Source organism: Mustela nigripes, chromosome 7, assembly GCF_022355385.1.
Source record: "Mustela nigripes isolate SB6536 chromosome 7, MUSNIG.SB6536, whole genome shotgun sequence".
NCBI lineage: Eukaryota > Metazoa > Chordata > Mammalia > Carnivora > Mustelidae > Mustela > Mustela nigripes.
The window spans coordinates 33,996,232-34,013,560 of record NC_081563.1 but is presented as its reverse complement, the minus strand read 5'-3'; the positions used below and the strand labels follow the sequence as shown (position 1 = coordinate 34,013,560).

Below are 17,329 nucleotides of genomic sequence, written 5' to 3'. Positions count from 1 at the left end.
GCTTTCATGTTTATTTGTAGAAAATTGGCTATTTAAAAAGTTACTTGAGAGAGATGCAGATAATTTCTGTCTGGTAGAGAAGATAACCCCAAAGTTATAGTTTCAACCCAAGGTTTCAGTGGACTTGCAGTGGACCCCAGGTTTAAGCTCCTGTTCTCCCACACAGCCATTAGTTCCCAAAGCTCTAGTTCTGTGTTACTAACATTTATTCCCCAGAGCAGCTCTGGCTTCAGAGTGTGCCTACCTTTGGTTTCAGCACGTTGTTATTTTTCATGGGATTTGGGGATTTCTGTTTCTTTCCTGTTAGCCCAGCAATGCATTAAGTATCTGTTTACATTATTTTTTCTAATATCTGGATGTATTGTGGCCAAGTGGGCTTTTCAGAATTTCTAGTCTGATATGTGGATATCCTTAAAGCTTTCTCTACATTTCATTAAGAATGTAATTTCCAAATGTGAATCTGCCCCTATCTCAGTTTACTGTTCAACATTTGTCAATGGTTTCACAAACTATAAAGATAAACCCACCTCCTTAAAATGGTCTGCCAGGGCCTATATGATCTAGAAGATGCCTCCGTCTTGATTTTGTGCCTCACTCTCCTTACTTGAGCCTGAAATTCCTTTACATCCTTGAGGGTGGTATTTTTTTCATCCTCAAAACTTTCATATATGCTATTCTCTCTCCCTGGGTCTCTTTCTTTGAATCCTTTTTACGTAGTTCACTCTTTGCTGCAATGTAAGTTCATGAAGGGAAGGACCATCTCTGTATGTTAATTGCTGTATGCTTCATGCTCTTACATTGTAAGCATTCCACAAATATTTGGTGAACGATAGGAATCATTCAACGAGTGAATACCCAGTGAGTGATTTTCCTTATCTTCCTTTTTATACTTGCTACTTCTCCTGTGTTCCTTGTCTTTTGAATAGGACCTGGATTCTGTACTTCAGGCCAGAAATTGAGAGTATCCTAGACTCTTTTTTTCTCCTTCTGCTCCACTGCTAATTAATCATCTTCCTAAATAACTAAAAGAAGTTGCCCCTTCTTTTCAGTCTTGTTACCACTGCACTGCTGACCTCATTATTTCTTACTTGGACTATCATATTTCCTGATTTCCTTGCTCTAGCTTGGCCCCTGCAAGAAAATCTGTTTCTTTCCTTAAGATTCCTAGACGACTCTCTATTAATGCCTTAGTTTGACATAAAACATTTTTTTTGTGATCCATTCTCATTTCCTTTCCCTTCCCTGGTCCACATGCATCCCAAGCTTGAGCTAAATCGAGTAAACATTCATGGAACACCTGTTGTCTGCCAGGCTCTGTACCAGGTACTGTCATGTTCATTACATTAATTAATCCTCAGAAGTCACTCTGAGTGTTTTATTTTCCTAGTGAAGAAACAGGGATATGGACAGGAGAAGTGACTTGGCTTCTAGGTCATGTGGCTAATGTATGGCATAGCCAGCACTGAAGTCAGGTCTTTTGAACCCGAGAGTCTACGTTTTTTCCACTAGTGTGTTGTCAGGGAAGAAATTGGAGAACATCTTAGGGAAGAATATAAAATCTATCATTGGATCACCAGGGTAAATGACAAGATGATGTCATGGTGCATATAAAAATTAGATGCCAATTAAGGGATGCATTTTTAAAAGTCCTGAATGAAGCTTTTTGTCATCTTCTGTTTTTTTTTTTTTTTTTCCTGGTTTCTCCCCACCTGCTCCTTTCTCATTCCATGTAAACAAAATCAAGTAACAGTCCTTAGAAACAAACTCAGGTTTACTCCAGTCCTGGACAGAGCTAGAGAGCAGGCTTTATATTAATAACTTTAATTTGTCTCCTGGCGGGGTTTGGAATTAAATTTTCCTTGAGTTGCAGTCTTAATGGTCTACCTATTACTGTTTGGTCCCCATGTTGTTTTCCTCTTGTCAATCAGACCCAGAGTAAGCTCCTGGGACTTACATCTTTCCCCAGTTCTCGTCCTTGGGAATTGTCAGATCTCAACCTAAATACTGGTTCTCAGAGCTAGGAACCTGATATGCTGATATGCTGAGCTAATCCATCTGCCTATACTTCTCCTTGTTTTATTACCTCTAAGTAACTTTTAAATTCTTTATCTCTTCTCCAGCCTCCAAATAGGCTCCTTCACAGCCTTACCACTTGGTCTATCCCGCATGCCATTTCTAGGATATTCTTTTTAAAGCACAAGTAAAACAGTGCCCTTCCTTTGCTTAAAATCTTTCAGTGGCTCCTGGTCAGCACAGGTTAAAGATCAATTAGCTTAGCATAGCTGATACCTGACCTTGCCCTAGTTTCCTCTCACATTCTAGCCACACTGATGACTATGGTGTCCTGAAAAGCTAAGCTTTTGTCCCCCCCCCCCCCCACGTTGTATCTTACCTCAAAGCTTTACTCATTTCTTCATTTTGGCCTCTGTTTAAATGTTGCTTCCTGAGAGAACTCATCCCTAACCACACTATCTGAAATAGCCCTTTCTTTCCATTATCCTATCTCTTTACCTTGTATTTTTCTAATGCTTCCCAGCATCTGGCATTAGAGTGTGCATTTATTTATTTATTCATTGTTTATCTCCACCAGTAGAATGTATGTTTTGTCTTCTTGCTTACTGCTCTATACCCCCCACCCCAAGCCTAGAATAGGGCCTGGCGTAGAGATGATGTTTAATAAATACTTAAATTGAACAAATAAATGAATGAGTGGAGTCTGTCCCCTCTATCTGACTTTCCCTTCTCCTTCTTGGCTCACTCTTCTTCAACTGGTAACATGTGGCTAAGTGTCATCTTTTCTAGAAAGCCTCCCTTGTTAGAGCATGCCCCTAGTAGAATATGTCTAAGAAGATGCTTCTCCTTAGTACCTCCATGATACTTTGAATACGTGTAAGATTAATAGCTGTATAAATATACTGCTTGCTGGCGAGTGCTGTGAAGTGTGTAAACTTGGCGATTCACAGACCTGTACCCCTGGAGATAAAAATATATGTTTATAAAAAATAAAAAATTAAAAAAAATATACTGCGTGCTTACAATATTCCATGTAATCTCCATAATAACTCTATATAGAGATCATCAACCCCACACTGTAGACAAGAGAACTGAAATTTTGGAAGGCTTTACCTTGCTTGTAATAACACAGAGAGTAAGCAGTAGAGCTGAGATGGGAACCCAGGAAATTATGACTATAAAATCCTTGTTTTTAATGAGTATAAAAACACAAGCAAATGTGCAACAGCATCCACATTAACACCGGGATATGCTGTGGGCTTCAGAGAGAAGGAGACAAATTGATAAACATTACTGAGAAAAACGATCTGAGTTCAAGGAACCCCTGTATACCTTAGAGAGATGATGAAATGGAGTTATCATCTGTATGCATGCCTAGTGGCAGTTTTCACTGAAAACACATAGAAGGTGAATGGGCTTCTAATTCCCTGGTATTCCAGTCCAGTCCAGTACAGTTAGGGACGCTGGCTATTTCATAACAAAGCATGGTATGGAAACCATCAATGTAGGGGTTGGGTGGGGGATTGAAGCTATACCCATCAGAAAGTGGATGGAGAGTAATTTAAAGGAATTAAAGTTTTGTGACTCATCCTTCAGCCATTCTTATAAAGACATTCTCAAGAGCTCAGTGTCAGTCCCTCAGTAAGGACTGTGTTTAGCTTGAGTGCGCTCTTCCACTCCTCAGTCCAGCTTGTTTGGCAGAAAAATAAACATTATAAACTCCTAGCCCTCAAATGGTAGATGAGAAAGGCAGAAGGTGAGGTGGAGGGAAGCAGATTCTAGATGTGATGGGATGGGGTGTCAAAGACAGGTCTGCACTGAGTCACTGGAGGCCCAGGGGAAAAGAAATGGCAGGACAATGATCAAATAGTCAAACAAACCAGAACATACCATGTGAAAGAGAGCTGAAGAGAATGTGAAATTAAGCATTACATAAGTAAGAGAAGAAGATGCCATGGAAGTGTGCTTCATGCTCTGGAAAAATCTGATAAGGGTCTGAATTTGATAAAACAGGAGCACTAAGGTATTATGCTGAAACAATAGAATTAGAAGGCAGGAGGGATTGTAGAGCTGACACAATTCCATTACAGATAACGAATAAACCCCAGATAGGAAGTGACAGAATAGGCAAAGCTTGAAATCCAATCACAAGCATGAAGGAGAAGCTTGAGTTTTAATGGCAGGGAAGACAAAGAAATAAGAAACTGAAAGAATTAGAAAGTGCTTTCTGGTAGGCAAAGGATTCTGAACAGATTATCCTCCTAAAACAGAGAAACCATCAGATAGAAGAGAAAAAGTTTTCTGAACAATAAGAAGATTATTCTGAAATTAAAAATAAAAAAAAAAGAACTAAATGAGCAGGTTGAAAAGAGTCTACCAGGGAAAAATATGTATAGTGATCTAGATCAAGCCACGTGCTGCTTAAGTTATGAATTACGTCAAAGATTAAAAAGAAGTACTTCTGGGTGAAGTAGTGATGCACCTACAAGGGGTCAATTCCCAGCATTCAGTGGTAGGAGACAGGGGAGCAGCATCTATGGTGTTCTGAAGGAATGTGTAACTCCCCAATAATCTAGTTGGCCAAGTTTTTCTTGATTTATAAAGGCAGCAGGTATATATTTTTAAAGATGAAACAACGTATGGAATATGTTGCCCATGATTCCTTTAAAAAAGCACTACTTGACAAAAAGAAGCAAAGCAAAACAAAAAGATCCAGTCAACAAAGGATAAGGCAACAACCTGTATTCAGAGATGAGGCACATGTGGTAAAGGCACATGTAGGGTCATTGAATCCAAAGGAATACTGAATTAAGACTAAATAACTAGGGGATTATGGTGGTACAATAGAATGGAAATGCTACACATCTTAGTGAAGGAAAATAGTAAAATACCCAGATAAATGTGGAGGTAGGGGAAACAAGTAGAAGGAGAGAAGGGAGTAATTTTGACTACTTATTGTTCATAGCAAGGAGACAGTGGATATGATTTAAAGCTGAAATATGAGGCTAAGAATAAGGAAAATATAATGGTTCCAATCTATTAATGTACTTCATAATTTTTTTTCTTACCTAATGGAAAATAATATTTTGGGGTGAAGAGTCATTTACCAGAAGTTCTGCAATTTCCTTTTGCTTTATTTCAGATTATTTTACTTTATATTATATTCATATAAAATTACATTTAATACTTCCAGTTAAATACTATTTGTGTGCTTGTTCTACTGTCATAAAATTATTTCTGTCGCTCTCCACTTGTCTACCTGAGAAGCAGTATGGTTTAGAGGAAAGCCTCTCAACTTTATTGCATCTATAAATCACATGGGGATCTTAGTGGAATGCAGGCCTGGGATGGGGCACGACATTCTGCATTTCTTGTAAGCCCCCAGGTGCTGCTGCTGCTGCTGCTGGCGCTATCCACTTTGAGTAGCAAGAGTGTGTAGGTCATGAACCGACTCCAGTTCCAGACTGCCTGCATTGATTTCTGGTGCCACCACTTAGTAGCTGTTTGACTTTGATCAAGTCCTACATCTGAATTTCCCAGTCTGTAAAATAGCAATAATAATAGTGCCCCCATGTAAATTCCTTAGAACAATGCCTGACAAGTGTTAAATATTGTAAAAATGGCCATATTATTCCTGGACTAGAAACCTAACTTCTCTCAACCCCAGTTTTCCCATCCGTTGAAATAACTGCCTCACAGAGCTGTGTCTCCATGTAGCGTCTGGCGTGGCATCAAAAAATGGTAATTACCGATGTTTGTAATGAATTATATGAATTATAATGTAACAATACTTAAAATTTCTTACACTAACCCATATAGTCTTAGGCCTACCAGTCCCTTTATTCACTCATTCATACTTCATTCATTCATTCTATAACTAATATTTGAGTGTTTTCTGTGTATTAGGTAGTCCTATTTAGGCACTAGTATTGTGAATAAGATAGTCCTAGTGGACCTTTCCTTCTAGTGGGAGAGAAGAAACAGAAATAATATGCAAACCAGTAATTAGGGTTGTAAATAAAAACATATATATATACATATATATATAAATTTAAAAAATAGATCATGTAAAAAAACTAAAGATAAGAGATAGAAAATGATGCTAGGGGTGGAGGAAGGGTTAGTAAAGATGGGGTGGTGAGGGGAGACCTCTTTGAGAGGTGTCAATGGAGCAGAAACCAGATGAGGTGAGGGAGCAGGCCTTGAGAAGTTCCAGGGAAAACATTTACATCAGTGGTTGGCCTGAGATAACAGGTGAGTGTGTCTAGGTCTGAGAGAGCGTGACCCAATGTAGGAGCCACAGTCCGAGAAAAAGGCAGGGCCAGATGTGTGTTTTCTGAACCAAAAGACACAGGTCACTAGTGGGTTGCAAGCATCATTAAAAATAAATTACATGAAGAATGGATCAGAATTTAAATTATCAGAGTATATGGTAAGGAAGAACACTGGTTTGTGGAACTATACACACACTTAGATACCGGACTGTGATTTAAAAATGGGTCTGTTACTATGGATACCAGTGTTAAAAGTGTCAGATACCCCGGGCTAACTTATCTAGACCCTTGTTTGTTGTGAAAAGGAGGATGGGTATTACTCAGAACATCAAGAAACCACTGAAGGAATCTGGGTAAAAGAGAGACTCAATATGATCAGTGTTTTCAAGTGCTTTGACTGTGGAAAGCTGACTGAGGGGAGCAGGAGTGGAAGAAAACAGTGATAACTGCTTGCCAAGCCACCTCCTACCCACAGCACTATGGTAGGCAGAATTGAGTTTTCCCTTCCCCACAAAGATGTCCAAATCCTAATCCCTGGAATCTGTGAATATGTTATATAAGGTGGCAAAAGGAACTTGGCAGATGTGACTGCAAAAATAAATAAGTAAGTAAGTAAATAACTAAATGTTTGCTGGAACTTGAAGTTGACATGGGGATAGCGTTGTGGATCATCTAGGTGGACCCACCCTTATCACAACAGTCCTTGCACGTGGAAAAGGGAGATATGGGAAGCATTGGACCTGCCTTTGCTGGCTCTGAAGATGCAGGAAGGGGCATGAGCCAACGGCTGTGGGCAGCCTCTAGAAGCTGGGAAAGGCAAGGAAGTGGAACCTAGAGTTTACAGAAGGAAACATGAGCCCTCAATTTTAACCTGGGGGGATCTGTGTAAGACTCTGGCCTAAGGAACTGTAAGGTTATCAATGTGTCTTTTTCAATTCACCACCTTTGTGGTAATTTGTTACGGCAGCAATAGAAAACGGAGACAAGCATGTAATCTCTTAAACCTGTCTTCATTCCTCCCTTCTCCCAGACCTCTTCAGAGTACTGACATGGGATGTGGGTATAAGTACCCTCAGCTGTCTTTACTGTCCCAAGGGTGCCTCATGGAAGCCTCTGCTCCTCCTGCTGGCTGCTCTGTGTCTGGTTCCCATTCTGGATGTCCGGTAATTGCTGGTAGCGACGATGCAGTTCAGCGACTTCAATCTGAGATTTTTGTTGTCAAAGAGAGATATAGAGGAGTTAAGTTGCAGAAATTTGAGGAAGGGAATGGAGGTTGGCAGAGAAGTTCCTTTTGCTTTTTAATTGTCACTTAAAAATGCTTAAGCAGATGGATCATCTCAAAGCTTCTGGTATTAAAGGGTGACAAGTTGGTGATTAATTCATTCTGGTTTTATCACAGCAAAGAACAATTGTTTAGTTTGTCTCACAACCCAGAGATCATGACCCAGCGATTATGACCTGAACTGAAATCAAGGGTTGAATGCTTAACTGACTGAAGCACCCACGCTTCCCTTTTACCAGTCTTTTAAAGTTTATTTTATTTTCTTTCTCTTTGGTTGTTTTTGCCTCCTCGGTACACTGGCTTTTAATACTTTCGTGTTTCCTCCACTGAGAGAGTTGCTTGCAGGACACACCTGACCTGTGGAACAAAGCGCTTGATCTGTGGACAGCCTCTTTTATTGAATTTATTGATGTATTCTAGATGGTTCAGGTTGTCAGAAGTCTGACTCCTAAACACATTGGATATTACTGTGAAAACATAAGTAATACACTCTTAAAAAAGTCTGTGAAGCTTATTTTAAAAATATTGCTTCCAGTTTTATCTCTTATCAATCTGATGGCAAGTGTTGAATAACACAAATATATATGACAAATGTGGCAACTTGGAATTTGTTTTTATATGAGATTTTCTTCTATGGAGCAGCAACCAATAACAGTTTAAATAGCAGATTGTGACAAGGAATAAGATAATGTCAATATAATAAACTGTTTTAATTTATTATTTCTGTAAATTCTTTATCTAAGACTTAATAATCTTTAATTATGGTCTGCTCTGCCATTATAAAAAAGTATGAATTTGTTATTTGGTGAGAGGATCAGTAGTGTTTATATGGTAATCTTAGAACACAAATTTTAATGTGTTTTTTCTCCCCCCTAAAGCTGTTTGAACTTTATAGCTACTTTACTAGTTCTCATTAAAAATATTAAAACAATGGTATGGGGGGAAATTTCTTAGCTTTGTATGAAATAGTTGATTGAATACATAAAAAACTCATAATATCCAGGAGAATTTAAACTGAAAACAGTTTCAACAAGTACAAAGGTAAATATGCAAAGAGAGAAAGTCATATTACTCAGCAAGATGTAATTTCATGACTTAAGCATGGTCCCATGGCAGAGTGTTTCTAGGGGAACTGGCCTGTGGTGGAATCAGGGTGTTCAAGGTACGTGGGTCTGGTGAGAGGTGGTAGAGCAGGCTCTTTATTTCCCCATGCCATTAAAGCCATGCTCCTTACTTCAGTGTTAGGTGGCCTGAAATTCTCTTACCATGTCTGCTGCAGGATGAGTGCTAGATAAAATGAAGGATGGTCTTCCCCTGAAAATTGCCACATGAACTTGAAAGAAGAAGCTGACACCTGTCTCATTTTAGGCAGATCTCAGCATCATGATGTTGAATGTATTTGTGAACTGATCTATATTGTCTGAAGGAGTGGAGGAGAGCAAACACTAGAGTTACAGGGCCTGCCTCTTCCGCTAACTAGCTTTATTGCAAATCCCTGAAACTACTCCGGGCCTTGGTTTCCTCATCTAAATAAGGGGCTAATAATAGGACCAACCTATAGTCTTATCCTGAAGGCAAGGTGAGTTAACATGTATAAAACACTTGAATCAGTGCCTAGTGTGGTAACAAATATGGCACTTTAATAAGTATCAACAATTAAAAGTACTAGATTGTGAAGGCTTTGAGGTCATTGACTGTGTATTTCAGATTGCTGTATCCACAGTATCTAGTAGAGTTCTGTGTGTAGACTGAATGTTTATGTCATCTGCTTCTGCGTAGCAGATTTTCTAAAATTCAAATGTTAACTGGTACTAAACTTTCATATTTTAAGGTCAATCGTGATGTAACAAGTATTGTTAATAAAAGATCACGTTGAAAACATCAGATTAAAAATATAACCCATTAAAGACCATGTAGATCAAAATGCTTACAGCAAAAGGATTGTTTTATTGTGAGAAAAAAATATACATAGATACGTATGTATAGCCACAGTTCTTATGACAAAACACCTATCTTTTTTTTTTTTTTTAAAGATTTTATTTATTTATTTGTAAGAGAGAGTGAGAGCGAGCACAGGCAGACAGAGTGGAAGGCAGAGTCAGAGGGAGAAGCAGGCTCCCTGCGGAGCAAGGAGCCCGATGTGGGACTCGATCCCAGGACGCTGGGATCATGACCTGAGCCGAAGGCAGCTGCTTAACCAACTGAGCCACCCAGGTGTCCCGACAAAACACCTATCTTATAGTTTTCATCTTTCTTTGGCTATTTGGTGAAAGATTTACTATGGAGGACTGAAATTTGATCAAGTGTCTGTTTAACTCTCCCTTCTCAATTGGTTCTGTCTTGACTGGCATTCTTACCACCACCCTAATCTGACCATCCCAGTCCCAGTCTCCCTCACCCTATTCTACTTACCCCCCATACACAAAGTATCTTATTACTCTATACTCTATGTAGTTTAATTATTTATGTCTGTTATTTATCATCTGTTGTCCTCAGCTAGGATGTATACTACATTCTACAGAATGTACTATCTACAGAAGAATACTCGGCTTACTAGTACTTAAATACCCAACAAATCCTTATTGAGTGAATGAATGAACTGATCCCATATATTTAATTCTTTAAATTTCTCTCTCCTCCTTACTCTTAAATTTGAGGGCACAGGATTTTCTGGGCACACTCATGTGATTTCTGTTACCTCTTCTCGTTGTCACTTTAGGTTCCTCATATCAGTTCAGCTTGGAGTTATACCTTCCTTGATAAAAGTGAAATGAGGTGGTACTAAGATTTGATCCTGAACATAGTCAGAAATACTGAAACAACATTGGAACACAGAAGTTTGAAGAGAGAATACAATGGAGAAGAAGATAGAATCTAGCAACCCTAGGTGTGTTATATGAAATCCATCCTTAGGCAATGGGAGTGGTCTTATCAAGTCAATTTTCTCATGGAGAACCCAAAGCCAAGAATAGGCAAAGCATTTGCCCTTGTGTTTCAGGAGAGGCTACACTGAGCGTCCTGACGCTAAAGGCAAGCTCTGCAGAGGTGTCCTTGAGGCCAAGTTGGCTCCTCATGAAACCCTTCTGGTCCCTTTTGCCTCTGTAGTCCTTTCCGTAAGCCACTTAGCCCTCTGGCCATACTGGTCTTTGTCACTGGCTGCATAGGTCTGACTATATGAAAACTGGATATTTAGCATCCTTTAGCTAATTAACTTCTGTCCAACACGACCTTGGGCAAGCTTCTGTTTTCAGTGAATTGAAGACAAGAAGATTATTTCTTATACTTAAACACAACCTGCTCATGTAATTCCCTTTCTAAATAAAATAACCATATCTCTTTATTTTTTGATGTATAAAATATTAATAAGCTATAAAAAACACTTCCTCATCACTCTTCAAAATATGTAATTTATCTGCAAGGCATTGTTTCACTGATTCAAGTATTCTTGGAATTGGCCTGGATATCAGATGTGGAGCCTCATCTCCTCACCTGCTGGTCCTCCTTCAGGTAAGGAACTCATTTCCTCTGATCATGACACTACTGACTTCTTACCAGTGTCACACATTGTGGTAAGACCCTCAACACATACCAATCTTGTTTAATCCATACCAGAATGCTACAAGGATGAGGACAACCACATTTGGAGCTGTAAATTCCATTTCTTGGCCAAATTTAAACAGAGGATGCTGTCACTCCAAAGAGCATGCTCTTAACCTCTACACTTCTTGCCTTTGCAACAATCCTGTAAGTTGTGTCATATGGGTTAGATTTGACTCGTGAATTCATGGCAGCTCATTCTATGTTTGAGTGTGAGAATTGTCTTCCTCATCTTGCACTAATGTTGGTGTCCCTTAACTTCTATCCACTGGCCCTAATTGTCTCCTATGGGGCCTATTTTCTTTTCCATATCCATTGTCAATGTCCAGAGTGGCACAGAGGGATAAATCTTGAAAAAATAACATCAACTTGGTCCTTAGCAACAGATACAAGTCATCAATAACAAATAATATTCGAAGTGCTTTTTGACTGCAGCAAAATCTTAGTTTCAAAGCATACTGTCAAGCTTAATATTATTTCTCTTGCTTAGAAAGTTGGGGCCTTTTATACCCATTTTCATTTTTTAATAGGCAATCACTAAATTTCCTGTCTGGATCTGGAAAGACCTAATAAGCTCTTTGTGTGTGTGTGTGTTTATGTTTATATTTATGTGTTTATGTGTAGAGTTGGAGGTAGGCCAGATTCTAACTTTAGAGTAGCTTCCTTCATACAACAAAGGGTCACATGTGGACCTACCCAGTATCTTGTATTTTGCCTTTAGAATTTGTTCTTATCTTAACTGTGTAGCTTGTTAACTCTTGAGAATGTTTACAATAAATTTTCCTAGTATATTGTCTTCATTATATTTTACCAGCTATTTTCCACTTAGAGAACAGTTCTTTCAACTACTCTATAAAACTAAAGGTTTTAGGCCTTCTGAGTTTCTTCTCTCTTATGCTGATTTTCTTCTGTTTTGCTTTTAGCTTTCACTGTTGAGTAAACATGTATATGGTTTGCTTATGCATTTCTGTTTCATGACTAGCTGAGAACTTTGATGACAGCAGATCATTTCCAGTGATTTATGCCAACAATGAAACACTCTTGAATCTATTATTTACTATAAATTTTAATGAATCTACAAAACTGTTGTATGACTTTTCAAATAAGCCACAGTGCATCAATACATAATTTCCCCAGGTACCTTCTCTCTTAAAAGGCTGCCTGAAAAATACCTTTGTAATGAGCCAAATACAGCAGAAAAATTTTTTTCATTGAGATTAGAGGCTGAAAGATGTTCATTTACTGGAATAAAATATTTCATTTCTTTTACATTTAATATGTAACATCTAAAGCTTAAAGTCCTTTTGAGGTAAAATTTAAATATGGAGAAATGAACAGAAATGAACAGACCTTCCATGTGTGATTTGTTGACTTCTGATAAATGTACACCCCATGTGACCACAATTGAGGTGATAAATACTTCTGTCACTCCAGAAAATTCCCTTGTGCTCATTTCCAGTCAATTCGCATGCCCATAGGCAAGCACTGCTCGATTTCAATCACTAGAGATTAAATTCAAATTCTTTTTAACTTCATATAAATGGAATTATGTAATGCATAATCTGTAGCTAGCTGCTTTTGCTAAATATAAAGTTTGAAGATTCATTCATACTTTTATAAGCATTAATAGCTAATTTAAAAATTTTGAAGGGAGCTTGGGTGGCTCAGTCAGTTGAGTGTCTGACTCTTGATTTCAGCTCAGGGCTGTGAGACAGAGCCTTGTGTTGCTTAAGATTCTCTCTCTCCCCCCCTTCTGCCTCCGTTGCATACTCTCTCTCTCTAAAAATAAGTAAGTAAATAAATAAAGTAAAAAATTTGAATAGCGGGACGCCTGGGTGGCTCAGTTGGTTAAGAAGCTGCCTTCAGCTCAGGTCATGATCCCAGCGTCCTGGGATCGAGTCCCACATCAGGCTTCTTGCTCAGCAGAGAGCCTACTTCTCCCTCTGCCTCTGCCTGCCATTCTGTCTGCCTGTGCTCACTCTCTCCCCCTCTCTCTCTGATAAATAAATAAAATCTTAAAAAAAAATTTTGAATAGTATTTCATTGTGTAAATATGCCACAATTTATTTATCTAGTCTTCTGTTGATGGACATTTGGATTGTTTTCAGTTTTGGGTTATTATGTAAAGAGCTGTTTGAGCAAGTCTTTTTGTGGACGTATGCACATATTTTTTGTGGACATAATTTTTCATTTCTCTTAAGTAAATATGTACATGTGCAACTGCTGTCATAGGGTAGATGAATACTTAGCTCTATAAGTAACTGCTAAACTTAACATTAAAAGAAACTGACAGAACTTAATGCCTTTTTATTCTACAATAATGTGAGAAGAGCCCAGCTGTATACTACAGCCAGACTTTGATTTAGCAATTTTTTTTTTAGAAATATTTAGTAAATTTACTCAAATGAAGAAAGCTTAAATGATACAGAACTGAAAATATTAGGAATCTATATATAATAAAAAGTGAATATAAATTAGCCAACTCCATGGACATTTCCAGTTAAGGCTTCATACAAATACATATTCACCTTTCTCTTTTATATAGGAATAATAGATATATACATGACACAATGATTCTGGCAAAAAAAAAAAAAAATCAAAGATCCTAAAAATATTCTCAGGTTTTAAAAATGGTATGGAATAGGTTTTAAGAACCACATCTTACATGAGCAGAAACCCCAGATTTAAACCCATGATTTTATTATGACAGAAGCATGGTCAGTTTTAATTTTTTTAAACAAGTATGGGTATCATACACATTGGCTTATTAATAATTAATGCATTTTGCATACACAGTCTCAGTGTGGACAAATTTTTAGTATTGATTATTTGCTATGATGTGTTAAACTTGCAAAGTCTTTTCAAAATAAGAAACTAGGGGCACCTGGGTGGCTCAGTTGGTTAAGCCACTGCCTTCGGCTCAGTTCATGATCCTGGAGGCTCGGGATCAACTGCTGCATCAGGCTTCCAGCTTCGCAGGGAGTCTGCTTCTCCCTATGACCTTCTCCCTTCTCAGGCTCTCTCTCACTGTCTCTCTCTCTCTCAAATAAATAAATTAAAAAAAAAAAAAAGAAACTAGCTGCACACATTTAAGTATTTTCTTCTAAAACACAATCTTCAAAAAAGTCACAATTAGTCTTTGTGATTCCTAGTCATAAGTCCTGTCTTCTTTTTGACATAGTATAACTTATATTCTTTTTTTTTGTATGACTTATATTCTTATGCAGGATCGCATTAAGACCAGTAATTCTTTTATTTATTTATTTATTATTATTTAAATATTTTTATTTATTTATTTGACAGACAGAGATCACAAGCAGGCAGAGAGGCAGGCAGAGAGAGAGAGAGGGGGAAGCAGCTCCCTGTTGAGCAGAGAGCCCGGTGCGGGACTCGATCCCAGGACCCTGAGATCATGACCTGAGCCGAAGGCAGAGGCTTAACCCAGTGAGCCACCCAGGGGCCCCAAGACCAGTAGTTCTTAAACAGTGTTACCAAAGAACCATGTAAATCCCAAATGCAGCAAAGGCAGGCAATCTTCATAGTGTTCTTTCACCTCATTGAAGTTGAAGCTGCTCCTTCTGGATATTTTTCTACTTCAATGTGAAGTAGATTGTTAGGGTTTCATTAGTGGTTTCATATGTGGCTTTTTAAAGAAAAAAAGAAAAGGGTTTTGATTTCTTTTCACAATTCACAGTTCTCAGATGAGACTTTTTTTTTTTTTAAAGAAATTTTAGTCTGAGGACATTTTGAATAATAAAACGTTCTTGAGTAGATGAAGTCTGTCAATGCAACTGTAATAAATAAGCACTTACATCCTTGGCGATATTACCAGTATATCCTGGAACCAAAATAAGATGGTTTTCCTGTTCCCATAATCCATTTAACTGTTGTTTTACAATCTGAATATTTCCATCATGTATAATTTCTGTTTTGGATGATAGTTCTGACTACCACCTTTTTATGACTGCTTGAAGCTGGTTTAAACCAACTATTATATATTCTTCAAATTTGCTTTTAAGTAGGAACTTCCCTAAAGGTAGCAAATCTGCACAGCAGCCAAGTGAGATGTATTGTTTTTCTTCCTGTAAACTATTGGTGAACACAGGAAGGCAGTCCACAACAGCTCCAAGGTCTTCTATCTTCACCCAATAAACTACAAGTTCACTTCTATTCCTCTTTCTCCAGAATGTTACAGCTACATTCAATCTCAAATACCTGCTGAACAAAACCTGTGCCATTGTTTTATGGTCTTCAGAAACCTCAGAAAAAAGCCCACTATGTTTTGATGATGGGCTTTCTGTCTGTGAAGAACCAGAATCACTGGAGTTAACCAAATATGTTCGACGATCATGGCGTACCTTTTCAGGCAGGTGGGCTACACAAGTCAGTTGATTTTCTTTATTTGCCATGTCACAGTCCCCACTTGTAGGGGACTGTTTTTTCCCTGCAACCAGAATTTAGAAAAGGACGATGCACTTTCTTTCTGTGGTAGATCCCTGATGTAGTATATCTGGGTTTTCCACAGCTTGTCCAACTGTTTTTTTTACGTAAGCAGTCAACAGTTTGGGAGCTTTCCTAACCTCCTTCATGCTCTTATTAGTAAAATTTGAGATCCCTTTTCTAGGAAGATCAGTGGAATGATCCTCAATATTATTACAAAAGGCTTTTTTTCTTTTTCTTTCTTTCTTTCTTTTTTTTTTTTTTAAACATTGTGGGCTTCAGATGCCATAGTCTCTTAAATACCGATGCCTCCTGGCACCTCAGGACGCCTCAGCCCAGACCCGGCACTGATCACCTGAGCCCAACAACCCAGAACGTTCCTCTGCTCTTGCGCTGAACCCCACTGTAAGCCATTCAAACGTGGCTGTGCACGCAGCCTGTCGGGATCCGTTGTAACAATTTTTCTTAATTAATAACTCCTGATAATGAGTTTTTTAAAAAAAATAGATTTAACCTAATTGATGTATTATTCAAAAGAGACTTGAATTTTAATTGAAATACAGGGTAAAAAAACTATAAATATATTTTGATTCATCTATTTTAATATAGTGCATCCCTATGGAGAATACATCTGGTTAAGACAAGTCTGTAGGATGCTATTGTGGGAGCCAAGGATTTACCCATTATGGTCAGGAAGAGTCCAGCCAGTAGAGGCACTGCCAATATAGTAAATATATTTCATATATAATAACACCCAGAACTTTACTACTACCAGTGATGAGTTGAGAAGGCTGAGCCCACACTATGTACTGAGAATTTGCCCTCTTTTCTTCATTTGTTGCAGTTTGGCAATTGCATGTGATGTTGGACCAATGCCAAGATCATAACTGCTGTTTTGTGTATTGCTGTGTTGAAATTACTTGTGAGGCAGGAATTTTTAAAAATTAACAATAGTTAAGGTAGTAATGTGTATATATGTATATGCATTATGAATATATGAATATATATATTCATATATTCCAGTACCTATGAAGTGCCCAGTGTGCCTCTTTCCAATTATATCCTTCTTCCTCCTCCATTTTCGGGGATAACTACAATCTTGAATTTTGTGATTAGCATTTCCTTACATTTCTTTATAACCTTGCCTTTTATATTCCTAAATTAAATTTTGCTTAGATTCCCATGTTTTTGACATTTGTGTTAAAGGAAATGTATTGTATATATTCTGCAGCTTGCTTTGTTCCCTTTTTGTATTATACTTACTCATGTTAATGCATGTAGCTATAGTTCCATCATTTTTCCTCTTGGTAGAAGATTGAGTTATTTCTAGTTTCTCTTTGCTGGGGAAAGCAATGCTATTCCAAATATGGTTTGTCTTTCTTTCTTTCTTTCTTTGAGAGAGCACGAACAGAGAGGGAGGGGCAGAGGAAGAGGGAGAGAGAGAATCTTAAGCAGGTTCCATGCCCAGTGTGGGGTTTGTTGCAGGGCTTGATCTCACAACCCTGAGAACATGACCTGAGCCAAGAGTTGGTCACTTAACTGACCAAGCCACCCAAGCACCCCTCAAATATGTTTATGTATATCTCCTGGTAAATAGATGCACAATTTTCTGTAGAGTATAATCTTTGGAGGAGAAATTGTTGGGTCATAGGATATGTGGATTTACACTTTGCTGGATAATGACAAATTGTTTTCCAAAGTAGTCATATTAATTTATACTCTC

General features: G+C 38.1%; 1 pseudogene; it reads right to left on the bottom strand.

The window, feature by feature from the left end:
• Window positions 1–14,948: 14,948 nt before the first annotated feature.
• Window positions 14,949–15,895, bottom strand: LOC132022286 (KATNB1-like protein 1; annotated as a pseudogene).
• Between the last annotated feature and the right edge of the window lie 1,434 nt (window positions 15,896–17,329).